Below are 15,420 nucleotides of genomic sequence, written 5' to 3'. Positions count from 1 at the left end.
TTCCTTCACAAGTTACCTTCTAAATGTTGGTTCTTCCCCTCATCCCTCTTAAAATTGCTCTTGTTTATATATTCATTTATTGCCCTTTTGGGGAATGATTCCCAAGTATAACTTATTTCACTAGATCTAGATCCAAATTTCCAATAAAAATCTCTACCTGAATATTCAAGTTGAACATGTCCAGAATACTTAACTGATTTTCTTATTTTGTTAACAGCAACTATTCTGTTAGCTGGAATTAAAGTTTGCATCCCTTTATCTTCTTAGTTAATAAAATCTATAATTCTTTGAAATGTATAATTCTTTGAAATGTTTGTTGTATCCAACCTTCACTTTACCTTCACTCTTACTACCTAATTTAGACCTTTTTTATTTCTCATCTGGATAATTGTTTTCTCCTATGTGACTACTAGTGTTTTTATGTCTTAAGTTGTGATACAAATTAATTTTAATTAGGTTGTATTTTAAATACAACTTTAATTTTAAGAAATTAAAAAATATAAGTATGCTTATTTTCCCAAATAATTGCAACTTTTTCAGATGTTGCTACATGTATACAAATTAAAAAACATTTTAAACAAAACAAACAAACAAAAAAAAGACTGCAACAGGGCATACTTCACTGAATTCCAAACTGATTGCTGATGTGATCCTTTGGATTGGAAAAGTCCAAACAGTTCATCTGCCCCATCCCTGGTCATTTGGCTACTGGCTGTCTTGGATGCTGGACCCTAATATTCTAAGGAAAAATAGAAGAGCAGAGAATAAAAGTTTATGCTGACTAGGTTAAAATCTGAGCCAGTCTGGCACTTTCTGTCTTGAGTGGAAATCAATCTGTGTTCTACTTTCAGAGCTAAAATACAGTTATGAAATGTTGAATTTTCTTTTTAAAAAAAATATCTATCTGTCTGTCTATTTATTTGGCTGTGCCAGGTCTTAGTTGTGACCTGCAGGGTCTTTGTTGCAGCGTGTGGGATCTTTTAATTGCGGCATGCGGGATCTAGTTCCCTGACCAGGGATTGAACCTGGGGCCCCCGCACTGGGAGCAAAGAATCTCAACCGCTGGACCACCAGGGAAGTCCCGAAATGTTGAATTTTCGATGTTATTTTTCTGCTTTGTGTTTGAATTCTCACTTCTTCACTTACCTGCTGTGGGGTGTTGGTCACATTACTTCACCTCTTTGGGCTTCAATTTCCTCATTGCAAACTTGAGATAATATTAAGAGTAAATCCAAAGAACTGTTACGAGGATGACTGTAATGTGTTTGGAACATAAAGACATTCAGTTCATGTTAGCTGCTAATATTATTGTTATTATCATTATATGTTTTGACAAAGATCTGTAGGTTTATTTTTTGAGTGTTTAAATGTAATGGTTATTTCTATTAATTGAATTTAGTGATGAGCTGCTCTAATCTGACATTTATATGAAATACAGAGGCTCTTAGAATTATCTTGATGTCTTGACTGAGAGAGAAGTTTAAATGCTTTTGACCCTCTGGGGAGCCCTCTGACATCACGAAATCACATATCCTTTCTAAAGTTGATTTTCTAAACAGAAAATTGATAGCCTGGTCCATAACTGATTTAGAAACAATTGGAAAATGTCAGGTAACTTGCAAAGGAATAATGATTTTGCTGCTGCTACTGTGTATTAATAGAGGTTGTTTCCCACTTAAAGAGCTGGAAGTGCCTTGTGTTCTTATTCCAGGTACTTGACATGTACCCTGTGAAGCTGATTTGGGCACACATGGTACCTATGTAACAGATCTCTATCTCATAGACTTATGTAAAAGAATGTAAGTGTAGCCCAGTGTAATAGTCTGACCGCATTTTTAAAGCATTTTAATTAATTTATTTTTATTTTTTAAAATTAAAAAAACTTCTAAAAATTTAAAAATTTTTCTATTTTTAACGTTTTTTAAATTAAACAAATTTTAAAAATATTTTAGATTTTATTTACTTTAAATTTTATCTGACCCCATTTATTTGATGTTTGCTGACATCTTAAACCTCATCCTTCCCTCCTCCCCTTGTGCCCCACTTCCGGGAAATCTGATAAGAAAGTCTGAGTGAGGGCTTCCCTGGTGGCGCCAGTGGTTGAGAGTCCGCCTGCCTATGCAGGGGACGCGGGTTCATGCCCCGGTCCGGGAAGATGCCACATGCCGCGGAGCGGCTGGGCCCGTGAGCCATGGCCGCTGAGCCTGCGCGTCCGGAGCCTGTGCTCCGCGATGGGAGAGGCCACAACAGTGAGAGGCCCGCGTACCACACACACAAAAAAAAAAACAGAAAAAAAAAGAAAGTCTGAGTGCTTCCACCTTTGGTGTTTATGGGAAGTTCAAGCCACACAAGCCCCTGCCTGTGCACAGAGGCCCTCATACCAGCCTCACCCTCTAACCACCATAAAAGCCCCCGCAGGTCTTCTTCCAGCTCTCACAAACCATTTTCAGTCCAGCTTATGAAGACTACCCTGCTCTCCCCAGAAAGCCTCATTCAGTAAGTAATAAACCTTTCATACCCTCTTCCTGTGTGTCATCAGTCTTCACATTCCAACCAAATTTGGGGTGGGAGATCCATTCTGTTTCATCAGAGTGGTTACAACGCACAGATATTGGCGTGTACTGAAAGGAACCAGGGTTTCTTGGAGAACTAAGTCCAGGTTTGGGGCAAGGACAATACAAGGTAAGTCTGGGATATCTTGTCATACTGTCAAGCAGGGAAGTGCTCCAAGACTAATGGGATCATGTCAAAAGAATAACAGAAGCCAGGATGAAGGGGCTTCCACTTGTCAAAATGGGACAATTTGAGCATTGAAAAGAATAATGATGGTACGAGATTATATCACATTGAACATAAATCTAGAGTGATAGAAAGAAGAGGGGAAAGAGAGGGAGAGAGAAGAAATAAGTAGGAAAGCTCTTCTTTACAGAAGCTTATAGTACATGTAGAAAAAGGAGAGAATTTTTTAAAAAATCACCATTTTGCACCTGAATGCAATTCAAGCAGAGATCATCAAAGAATACTAAAACTTTTTTTTTTTTTTTTTGCGGTACGCAGGCCTCTCACTGCTGTGGCCTCTCCCCGTTGCGGAGCACAGGCTCCGGACGCGCAGGCTCAGCGGCCATGGCTCACGGGCCCAGCCGCTCCGCAGCATGTGGGATCTTCCCGGACCGGGGCACGAACCCGTGTCCCCTGTATCGGCAGGCGGACTCTCAACCACTGCGCCACCAGGGAAGCCCAAAGAATACTAAAACTTTTGAGTAAAATGTTGTTGGAGGTGGCAAGAGGTATTATCCCATGGATTATGTGTTTCCATTGCCAAGGAAAATTAACCTTTAGAATAGATACCTGACCCAATGGGAGGCATACAGTGTCCCCTGTGTGCTATGTAGTACTTATGCCAAAATATTTAACCTGATTCTCGTGGTGAAGAACAATTAAATATAGAATGTGGGGCATAATATAGGACAACTGTCCTGAATTTTTCAATGTTGTGAAAATAGAAACAGAAACAAAAAGAATGCTCTTCAGGAAAAGATGTAAGATACTAAAAGACAGGGCTTCCCTGGTGGCGCAGTGGTTGGGAGTCCGCCTGCCCATGCAGGGGACACGGGTTCGTGCCCCGGTCTGGGAAGATCCCACATGCCGCGGAGCGGCTAGGCCCGTGAGCCATGGCCGCTGAGCCTGCGCGTGTGGAGCCTGTGCTGCGCAACGGGAGAGGCCACAACAGTGAGAGGCCCGCGTACAGCAAAAAAAAAAAAAAAAAAAGATAAGATACTAAAAGACATAATCAAAGGCAATGTGTGAACCTTGATTTGACCCTAGATTGAAAAAGTAAAACAATTAAAAAAAACAATTTTGGTCAACTGGGGAAATTTCAATGTGGATATATGAAAGTGATACTCTGATTATATAGGAGAACACTCATTCTTAGCAGATGTGTGATATTTAGGGATGAACTGTCATGGTGTCTGGAACTTATTTTCAAATGGTAGAGCAAGAAAGTATATATATATACACACACATATATATATGTATATATATATATATATATATATATATATATACATATATATATGTGTGTGTATATATATATATATATATATACATATATATATATATATATATTTTTTTTTTGCGGTACACGGGCCTCTCACTGTTGTGGCCTCTCCCGTTGCGGAGCACAGTCTCCACACGTGCAGGCTCAGCGGCCACGGCCCACGGGCCCAGCCCCTCTGCGGCATGTGGGATCTTCCCGGACAAGGGCATGAACCCGCGTCCCCTGCATCGGCAGGCGGACTCTCAACCACTGCGCCACCAGGGAAGCCCTGAGTATATAATTTTGAAAAGCTCCTCCCACCCAAGGAGTTTCTTCAGACCCCGCGGAAAAGTCTCTAGTTGGGAGGGGAGATGTTTTCCCGTACATGTATTGAGCACCTCATATGTAACAGGTGCAAGTCACCATTCAAAGCGTCCTTTATGTGTGTCATTTAATCCTTAATGATGATAACTCACACTTGTATAGAACTTCCTCTGTGCCAGACTCTGTTCTAGTTAGTTTACATACATTCACCCATTTAAATCCTCATCACGAAGTGTATGAAGTTGGTAATATAATGATCTTCCTTTTGCAGGTGACCACTGAACCTTAAAGGAGAAACAAACATAGTGCCCTAGGGCCTAGGGCTGATCTCAATATTCATAAACTAGGACAGGACAATCATCTTCTCTTGACAGATGAAGAAGATGGGGTTCTAACAGGCTAAGGAAAACTGCCCACAGTCACAGAACAAGTAAATAGCACACTTGGAAATCAAACTCACGTCTGATTTGTTCCAGAGCCCCCATTCTTTCCACTTTGCTGCTTTGCCTCCCAGAGACGTTTTTGCTTTGTCATAAACCGCAGAGCAGAGTGTGGCACTTTTAACGAAGGAAGAGTTTGCCAAATGAAAAGCAGATTAATGAGAGATTTGGGATGCTTTGCAGTAAATAAATCTCTTTCAGAATTCTCATGTTCTCCCACTCACATCGTTAAAGCCATAACAGTAACAATTACCTCAGCCTGGTTGAGGCCGTGTGGGAGTGTCTGTCGCCCTGGGAAGACACTGGGGACCCACAAAACTTTCCTTGAGCTGACTGAGCCATAGGTCAGAAATTGGATATATCAGAGGTTGGCTTTCCCCGTCAGAGCCTCGTCTTGCCCCTCCTGTTTCTGGCTGTGTCTTGAAACGCGGTTACCTGATTAAAATTGGGTCAACATTAAGAATATTAGACATGTCAATGTCAACCTGTTCTCCGAGACTTAGAGCACCATTTGAACACGATTGCCCAAGACTTGAGTAGAGTCTATCTTTTTTCTTTTTAATAATAGGTAATCTTAGCTATTCCCTGGGAATTAAAAAATACCCCTTTGAAACTGAGAGGCCAGAGCAGAAATGTCATTATTTCTAGATGATACACAACTGAATTTAAAGCCAAATGCTCACATTTATATTCAAGAGGAATGTGTGTCTACTTAACGCTGGTGTTGAGGGTCTGGGGGATGTGAAGACAAGCAAGTCCCGGGCCCTTTGTCTAAGAGCTAGGGAAATGGGGTGTAAGCTGTAATAATCTGTGCTGCGAGGGGAAACATAGCATTTACTGCCCATCCGCCACAGGCCAGGCATTGTGTCAAGTACTTTATACAAGGCCATGGCAAGATGGATGTCTTAGCCCCATTTCTAGGGGAGGAAAGCAAGACTCAGAAGAAGTTGTCCTGGGCCAACAGCACTTTATGCATATGGCTGAGATTCGGACTCAGGTGACTCTAATGACAGACCTGCACTCTTTCCCCTAGGATTGACTGTTAATTAGGCAGGATCCACTTAATGGTCTAACGCATTAGGTATCCTTCATGGGATTTAAAGATTCACGAAATTAGCTCACCGAGCTGCATAACGTTTTGAGATGACAATTTTTGACCTGGGGTATTTTTTTTTCTTTTCTTTTTTTTTTTTTGTTTTGGCAGTACGCGGGCCTCTCACTGTTGTGGCCTCTCCCGTTGCGGAGCACAGGCTCCGGACGTGCAAGCTCAGCGGCCATGGCTCACGGGCCCAGCCGCTCCGCGGCATGTGGGATCTTCCCGGACCGGGGCATGAACCCGTGTCCCCTGCATCGGCAGGCAGACTCTCAAGCACTGCGCCACCGGGGAAGCCCCTGACCTGGGGTATTTTGAGGAGTCTTGGGCGAATCAAATAATTTTCAGCTTTTTCCAAGGAAAGTACAAAACAGAAAACTTTACCCATTTCTTGTGCTTTTATGTTGGTGGGGTGAGGCTTATGGATGGTCTTTGGGTGAGGGATAGAAGAGGTCTGGATAACCCAGATAGCTCCATTACTTGGTGAGAAATAATGGTTTTGAAGTATGACTTGGCTGCTTTAAAGTGGCTGTATCAGCTCAGTAGGAGTTAGCAGTTTGATGTGGCTACCAAAAAGCCAGTCTTAAGAGAAGTGTCTCTGGTGGGGGAGGTAAGAACCCCACTCTGCTTTGCCTTGGTCAGACCTTAGTTGGAATACTGTGTTAAGTTCTGGGGACGGTAGACTAAGATAAATATAAAGCAACTAGGACCCACATTCAGGAGAAAGTTTGGATCACAATGTGGAAATGAAATCTGGACGTTTAGGGAAATAGGGCTGTGCAGCTGAAGAAAAGACTTGAAGGGCTGAGATAACAGTCTTCAAATATTAGAAGGATTGTCTTGTGGAAGAGGAATGTTGATTTTTTTTCCTCTGTGGCCCTAAAAGATGCAACCAGAAGCCACAGGCTCTGGGGAAGTGGATTTGTCCTTACAAGGAAGAATTTTTTGTTCTATCTGCCTAAATATGTTTTATCTGCCTAAATATGTTGAGTTTTGTTGTTGTTTTAGAAAGTGGTGGATTCCCAGTCCCTGAAGGTCCTAGGACATGTGCCAAGTAATTACTTGGTGGAGCCATGGCAGAGGAAATTCAAAGGTACCGTGGATTGGATTTCACAAGCATCAAAGTCCTTCCCAACCCTGAGCATCTCAGTACCTGTGGACTGTCCTTCCAGGCTTTGCCTCCACCTTTGTCACTAGGGTTGGGGTATGTTTTGGGGGGATGGATAGATGGATGGGTGATGGGGAATAGGAAGAATGTACAATGGCAAAGCAGTTACTTGGTCCATTCAAATTTGGTCTGCCATTTTTAAATTTTGCCTTTCCTATATACTCATTTGCTTGCCCTAAACTCTGGGCACCTGGAGGCCTTTGCTGTAACTGCTTGTGATCCTCAACATCGTACCCCATCTCATGCAATTGGGTTCTTATAAATGTTATTTGACAGTGATTTTTATCAGGTATCGAGTATTGTCAGGCTCCAATAGTAAGCGAATCTAGCTTCGCTGTATGTACAAACGCTAGGTTTGTAAAGCTTGTGGCTGCCTCCCCTCTCTGGGGAAAGACAGAACCTGAATTCTTTTCCAAATTTCAGTGAGATGGAAATTTTGGGACACCCATGAGACAGAGAACCAGTCAAAGGGCTTCACACTTAAAAGTAGCCTTAAAAATTACCCATATGCCAGTTGCACTACTCCCAGCCCCCTGTCAGGTAGCAATCTTCAACTGTTTTGAAAGATCTCTAGCTCTTTTTATCCAATTAAGGACTGAAAGTGATTGACAGAAGGTTTTTGCTCATAGTCTACAGCTGAACTCTTGTGTCAACAGTAAATATTCCAGCAGAAGGAGTGAGGGTTTGATCATTTTACTGCTTTCTGCAGGGCAGACTCTGTGGGCTCATGGCAACATCTAATCTTCAGTGACCCCAGTTGTCACACCCAGGAGTAGGTTTCTCTCTAATCCTTTTCAGAGCTATGAACAGCAGGGAAACATGATTTATAGACCAAGAGGCATTTTCATCATGGGATTTGTGAGCATTTCATATCCCTTTCCTCATTATGGATACACTGCCCATCCTTTGGAAGAGACACTAAGGTGTTGGTCAGATCCTGTTAACCTCATTTACTTCCATGAATTCATGTCAAGTGTATTATGTTCATGGAGGAGATTGTCAAAACCCTACCAAATGGGTTTAGAGGAAGATGGGGCTAACTTCAGATGACTTCTTTAGGCCAGAGGTTTTCCTAGGCACCAGTAATCATCTGATTCTGCTTTCTAAGGCTGCTTCCCTTACTTACAATTCATACATAGAAGCTAAGTCCTTGATGCAAAGGTGTTCTTTACAGCTGTGGGTTTTACCTCAATCTCTGGGCTCCTTGAAAAATAAACTTGGAATATTCTTCTCAACCCTAGTTATTTGAACTCTCTGAGTCTCAGCTCAGTTTATTAACATGATTAATTTGCAGTGGATCTCTATGTCTTATGTCCTTAATACATTGCTTCACACAGGGGCACCAGCTCAGGAAGATTTTGTCTGTTGCAAATTTATGAGGAAGTTGAATATTTATTTTTGGTACTTTTTCACCACCTCCCCAACATCTACCTCCTGATCAGATACCATTTCTTCTTCTTCCTGTCTCTACATTTCCAATGCCATTAAAAAATGGCCCAATTCTCAGCCTGTTTTCCCCTAGTCCTTGCTAAAACAGTGGCTGATGATGGTTTAAGTTAAGGCACCACTTCTCATGAGGTTACTTGTATTTTAATAAAAATCTTTGAAGGGTAAACATTCAAAGTCCTGATTCTCTATGGTTAAATTTTAGGCAGTGTAAAAAATAGTTTTAGATGGAGACGAAGGGAGTTGGGTGGATTACACAGGACATGGGATGAACAGGGCTGTCACTTTTTTTGTTTTTTGCGGTACGCGGGCCTCTCACTGTTGTGGCCTCTCCCGTTGCGGAGCACAGGCTCCGGACGTGCAGGCCCAGCGGCCATGGCTCACGGGCCCAGCGGCTCCGCGGCATGCGGGATGCTCCCGGACCGGGGCACGAACCCGTGTCCCCTGCATGGGCAGGCGGACTCCCAACCACTGCGCCACCAGGGAAGCCCGAGGGCTGTCACTTTTGTTCAGTTACGTGAACATGGTGACAGGCAAGCATAAATGCAGAGATGGCATTCCTGTGCTGGTATGGGGAAAAGGAAGAGAGGCCACTGGTCAGGACATTGTTTTGCCTAGGGAGGAAGAAGATCCAGTACTTTGGTAATTTATTTAAGCTTTTGGTTTTTTTTGCGGGATAGAGGAGCAAGTAGGGGAGCTCATACTTGAAGCCGAATCCGGCCTCCGTACCCTGACACTGAATTAAATCTCAAGACAGAGTTGTGGGTGAAGTAGAAGAGAATAGCTTTATTGCTTTGCCAGGCAAAGGGGGCTAGAGCAGGCGATTGCCCTCAAAACTCTGTGTCCCTGACCTGGAGAGGGTAGTGAGGAGTTTTATAGTAATCGTTCAAAGAGGAGAGCATGATCAGCTCATGGACATTTCTCTGATTGGTTGGTGGTGAGGTAAGTGGGTGTCAGCATCATCAACCTTACGGTTCCAACTGGTTCTGGGGTCTGCGTGTTTGTGGGTAGCACACCATTAACTTCTCCCACCTAGTGGGGGTTTAAGTATCTGCAAAACAGCTCAAAGATATTGTTATGTGTATCCCTTAAGGGGGAACCAAGACCCTGCCCCAAGGCTGCACTAGCGTTTCTTTTGACTATTCCTCCCTTGTCTTGCATCCCCTCCCTTCTCTAATTAGCAACTGTTTGAACCTGCTCCTTGGAACTCAGGGAAGGTCATGGAGGCTGAATGAAGCCTATTTCCTGTAATCAAGAAATGGGGGACACCGATACAGGCTTTGTGCCCAGGAGCCCACAGGGTCCTGCTAGGGATCATACTCAGTGCAAGGAGATGTGGAAAATCCAGAGATAAGGAATCATGGCCTCTTACTTTCCAAGGGCTCCTACTCTATGTTGTGGGGGAAATCAGACACATTCATTAAGAGTCTGCCCGATTGAAGGATGTGAAAAGAGTTATCACAGAGGTACAACTAACATGCTGGGAAAATGTGTGGTCCATTCTCACTGGGATATCTGGAAGGGCTTCCTGTAGAAAGTGGGATATTAATTGAACTTAAAAAAACAATTTGTACTTTGAAAAATTATAATCTTGAAAGAAATGAGTTGAGCAAGCGCCTGTCCTCTGATGGAGGGAGGGAAGTCTGGCCTAGTTGAGTGGAGGCGGGAAGGTGAGTGTTACGCTTAGTCTGGAAAACTCGGCAGGGTCTTCAACCCTACGGGGCTTTGAACGTTCGGTTGACTATTTTCGGTTTTATTCTTCTCGCATTGGGAAGCCATTTAAGATTTAAGCAGGGGAATAATATTCTTAAAGAAAATAACTATGACCAGGATGAATTGAAGGGAGGGAGAAACGACATACTCATTTATCTACAATTTGGGGAAGAGAGGAAGATTATCTCCAATTCATTAGATGTGCATTGTATCAGCAGGAGGGAAATAAGCAGCATATCTTGATACATAAATCCTCCTCCCATATATGCATTCTTTTTCACCAGGGAGCAAGTATTTGGCAGCCAAGTTATCTTTAAAGTAATAATAAGAAAGCTATTTGGAATAAATGTTTCAGAACCATTTGTTACTTTGCACAGACCTATGAGCAAATAGGATTGAGCTAAAGCATTTACAGTGGTATGTGGTTCTGCAGGGGCCGCCACCCTATTATATATACTTATATCTTGGCTAACCTCCAGCTGTTGCCACTGCTATTAGTCAAAGAACTGAAGTGTCAACGAGCTAATCAAAATAGCAAAGTGGGAGTCAAGAGTTTTTCCGCCCGTTTCCTAAAGTCTTAGGAAGATTGTTTCCTTTTTATTCCTTCTATTCAGAACATAAAAGCCTCCCAGACATCTAATCTTTACTAGGTCAAACATTTCAAAAGGCAGTGGGATTATTTTCCAGTTGCTTTTCAGTTTAAGGCAAGTGTTTTAGGGGCTTCCAAAGCCTCCCTCCTGAATCAATTTATGAAAAAAAAAGAAAAACAAAAAATGAAAGGCATTATTAACCCAACTACATTGTCTCGGTGTAAAAATCCTAACATATAGCATAGTGGGAAAAGGTTCTGAATCATGACCTAAGAGATGTGAGTTCTAGACCCAGTTTTGTGAATGCATAGCTTGGTGGTTTTGTCAAGTCTCCTATTTAACAGGGAGGGATTCGAATTTTCCTGTATGGTTTCTGTACTATGCAGTAGTAGTGTTCACAATTACTTTTGCCTAAGGAGTTTAGAAAATGGAGAGACACATGAAAATGTTGCAGGAAGAGGGACCTCTTCCAGGGCCCAAGAGTGGGCTCTTGTCTACCACTCAGAAAAGAATTTTCTGAGGAGACACACGTGCTGACAAAGCAACAGACTTCATTGGGAAGGGGTGTCCGGGTGCAGAGCAGGAGGGGAGGGAACCCAGGAGACCTGCTCTGCCATGTGGCTCGCAGGCTCAGGTGTTATGGTGATGGGGTTCGTTTCTGGGTGGTCTCCGGCCAGTCATTCTGACTCAGGATCCTTTCTGGTGGTGCACACATTGCTCAGCTAAGATAGGTTCCAGAGAGAAGGATTCTGGGAGGTTGGTAGGACATATGGACAGGAGTCTCCTCTGTCCTTTTGACCTTTCCCTAATTCTTCCGGTTGGTGGTAGTTGGTTAGTTCCACGTTCCTTACCAGGACCTCCTGTTTTACGATAACTCGTGAAAGTGGTTACTATCGGGCCTGGTCAGGGCAGGCAGTTTTGGGCAGTGGTTTCCCTAAAAATAAGATTGTGGTCAACAATTTTGGGTGGAAGTGATGTGTGTTACTTTTGGGCGAGAACTCACACTGCCAGTGTGAGGCTCCAGAATTCTTTCTCTCTACAAAGATGACTGAGAGAGGTGGCTTTGTCAAGCTGGGGGCAGGAATAAGGAAAACGAAGAGCAGAACTCCTAGGCAGCCCATGATGGGCATGTACAACGAGCGGGAAATGAACCTTTGTTGTTTTAAACCACTGAGATTTGGAGGAATGATTCAAGCTTATTCCTTTTTGTTTGTTTGTTTGTTTGTTTTGCAATATGCGGGCCTCTCACTGCTGTGAGAGGAAGATAATAACAATGACAAGTAGCAAAACCTCTAAAATGGAGACTATACTCCATTATAGCCAATTAATGGGAGTGGGAAGCTCGGGCTCACTGTCCAGGACATGGAAATAAAAGCTGAGGATGCTCTGAGGCATCTCTTGGATCTCTATAAGCCTCCATCATTTCTGCTGAGTAGGGTTGACAGATAAAATATAGGCTCTTCAGTTAAATATGAATGTCAGAAAAACAACGAGTACATTTGGAAGATAAGTATGCCCCAAATAGTTCATAGGATCTACTTATACTAAAAGTGATGACTTATTATTCATGTGGAGTTCAAGTTTAACTGGGTATCCTGTACTTTTAGTTACTAAATCTGACAGCCCTACTGATGAGCCACAATGGAGGCAGTTGAGGAGCGGTACGTGCTGGCTCTCGGACAGTCAGAAATGGCTCCAGCAGACCCAGGTACAGTATGAACTGCTCTTTGGATGTAGCTCAGAAGCCATGGCCAGCCCTTGACTGCAAGTACTGCCTCGGGTTTCCCTGAGGTGGGGTAAACCTTCCTCTTAATGGCCTTTGGGTAAGTCTGGAAGACCATATCCAAGGGGAGCCCCAAAGTCAGTTTCATCCTCACAACCATGTTTCCAATTCCTGGAATTGGCTGCATGTGACTCACAAGAGCTGAGGAGGTTTGTGGAAATTGGGAGTGTCATAGCTTGAACCCTCTGTAGGTAAAGTTTTGCTGTTGTGAGAGTTTGAACAGGAGCAATGTGAAAGACTCCAGGTCCCCAGGTAGATAGAAATAATCCTGTTCTACCTGTGTGTATGTGACAAGTCTCTAATAGTTCAGAGAGCAAGTACCTGGTCTTAGAAAGACTGATCCAAGCTTGGATGTTTCTGGTGACAAGGCAAGGTCCTGAGTTTCAAGTTCACCTTTTATGGCTGAGGAGACAATAAGGTGGTCAGAAGGGAAATCATGGAGGAGACCTTGGCTTCATCCATTGTGCAGGCTTGTATATGTGGTTCTATGTAGATTGTGTTTCAAAGGTGGAGCTTGTTTACAACTATGAACATTCTCCGATGTGCTTTTTGGACCTTCATTCCCAGAGCGAGAGCAGTGCCGAGGCTCTAGAAATGCCCTGGATATTCTGAGCTGTCAGTGGCATTTCCCAGGTACTGTTGCCTTGGTGCCGCTCCTTGAAATGTCCAGAGGGATTATCATCTGTCTTGTGGCGGGTCCTAGCATTGTGAAAGGAAGCTGCTGCACCGGGCTCAGAGGATTTCGGATGTGGTGGGAGGAGGAGTAGTACTACGACTCTAAATTGTATCACAGCATATCTATTCCATCTTGAGAGTGGGGTTGGGGGGTTATGAAGGGGGGCTTTTATTGTACTTTTATACATTGTACCCTTGAAACTAATTCAATTTTTTAAAATTAATTAATTTATTTTGGGCTGCATTGGGTCTTTGTTGCTGCTAGCGGGCGTTCTCTAGTTGCAGTGAGCGGGGGCTACTCTTGGCTGTGGTGCACGGGCTTCTCATTGCAGTGGCTTCTCTTGTTGCGGAGCATGGGCTCTAGGCACGCAGGCTTCCGTAGTTGTGGCACGTGGGCTCGGTAGATGTGGCACACGGGCTCTAGAGCGCAGGCTCAGTAGTTGTGGCGCGCGGGCTGAGTTACTCCGTGGCACGTGGGATCTTCCCAGACCAGGGCTCGAACCCATGTCCCCTGCATTCGCAGGCATATTCTTAACCACTGCTCCACCAGGGAAGCCCAATAATTCAGTTTTTTACAAAGAGAAGATTCCTAATATTATTCCAAAATTTTAAAAACATGTAGTTGGATAACACTATGAAACATTAACTGATATATTCTTTTATTATTTCTCTTTGCTCCCTGGATCTTTTTCCCCATCCAGTCAGCTAGGCACTGTGAGTTCACTGCATTAGGAAGGTAAAGACTCAGCAGAAATGAGGGAGAAAAAAAGAAAATTCTCAGCTTTGGAATGTTCACAACGGAGGCCACAGTAGAACAGGTGAGAATTCTGTGAACAAAAACTAAATGTCGTCTCAAATGCAAAAAAGTATTCTCTGCACTGGGAGGCAGGAGAGGGAGGGAGGGAAGGACTGAAGGAGAGAGATCAGTGTGGCGAGGGACATGGAGACTGTGCTTGAGGACGATATGCCCAGGAAGAGAATCAGAATCTGCAGAAGATTCAGCCTGCACGTGATCATTGCTTCCAGCCAGCCCCCTCATCTCAGACGTTGGGAAATTCAGAGAGAGAGTGGGAGTACGTCAGGAGGGCCACGCGCATAGTCTGTGTGGCAGGGGTTGTGGCCATTCCCTATTTGTGAGGAGTCCCCAGCAATTTGCAGGCCTCTTCTGGAAAATGCTGGCGGACGTCTCTAGTGCTTATGTGAAAGCTTGTTCACAAACCTTGAAAGATACAGATGTAGATGACAGGTAGATGCATAGATAGAAAAATGTAATTAAATAAAAGCTCCAGGAAAGGTTTGGAAAATGCCCTTTATTGCATAGGACGCTTCTATTGTCATATGATGTTAGACTGAGGGCCGGTCCCTTCATCCTCCTTCAGACCACGGCATTCTGTCTGCTACTCTCCCGAGGGTCCTTTCTTCTCCCTGGAAGGGATAAAGCAAATGAGGTAGAACAGGAAGAGACAAGCAGCACTCCAAGCTCTGCTGGTCAGGGTCACCCTCCAGCATTGCCTTAAAGCTCAGAGCCACACACACCACAGGGAGCTTGGCTCCAGATCAACGACCACGCAACGGAGGTTCTGGAACATTTCCATATCTCGGGGGACCTCATTTCCACGTGACTCTCTTTCATATTCCCCTTTGTCACAGAAGGCTAGGTCCAGTGGTCCGGGTGAGATCTCGGCTCAGGCCCAAGGCTCTCAGACCTCAAAGTTCTGGTCCTGCAAGGGCCCCTGTCCTCTCTTGAGACCACTCCTGGCTCTCTCTGCCGAGAAGGAGCTGCTGGCAGTACGTCCTCTAAGAGTTGAGGTCCATCGTGCAGACCCTGAGAAAACGCCTAGGAAAAGGCTCCACCTTCTTGTTGACGTCAACAGAGGTCAGCGCCTTTGGTAGTGCTGGGTGTGTCCCATCGGATGCAACTGCAGAGCCATTAGGTCAACCAGCACATGTGTGCGGCCCCTTCCCTTAGACTCCTCTGGGCCCTCGTGACATAGGCTCAGAAGACTGCCAGCCTCAAGCCTTACCTCTTCCAAGGGACGGCCACAGCGTCTTCCAGGATCTTCTGTCCCATGAATCTCAGTTGCTGTTTGCAACTCAAAGGAGAGAAAAGAGCCTGCCTGCGGGGTCTCTTTGGGCTGGGGCCTTCCCC

Source organism: Mesoplodon densirostris, chromosome 14 (assembly GCF_025265405.1).
Source record: "Mesoplodon densirostris isolate mMesDen1 chromosome 14, mMesDen1 primary haplotype, whole genome shotgun sequence".
In the NCBI taxonomy this organism is placed as follows: domain Eukaryota; kingdom Metazoa; phylum Chordata; class Mammalia; order Artiodactyla; family Ziphiidae; genus Mesoplodon; species Mesoplodon densirostris.
This window is presented reverse-complemented; position numbering follows the sequence as displayed.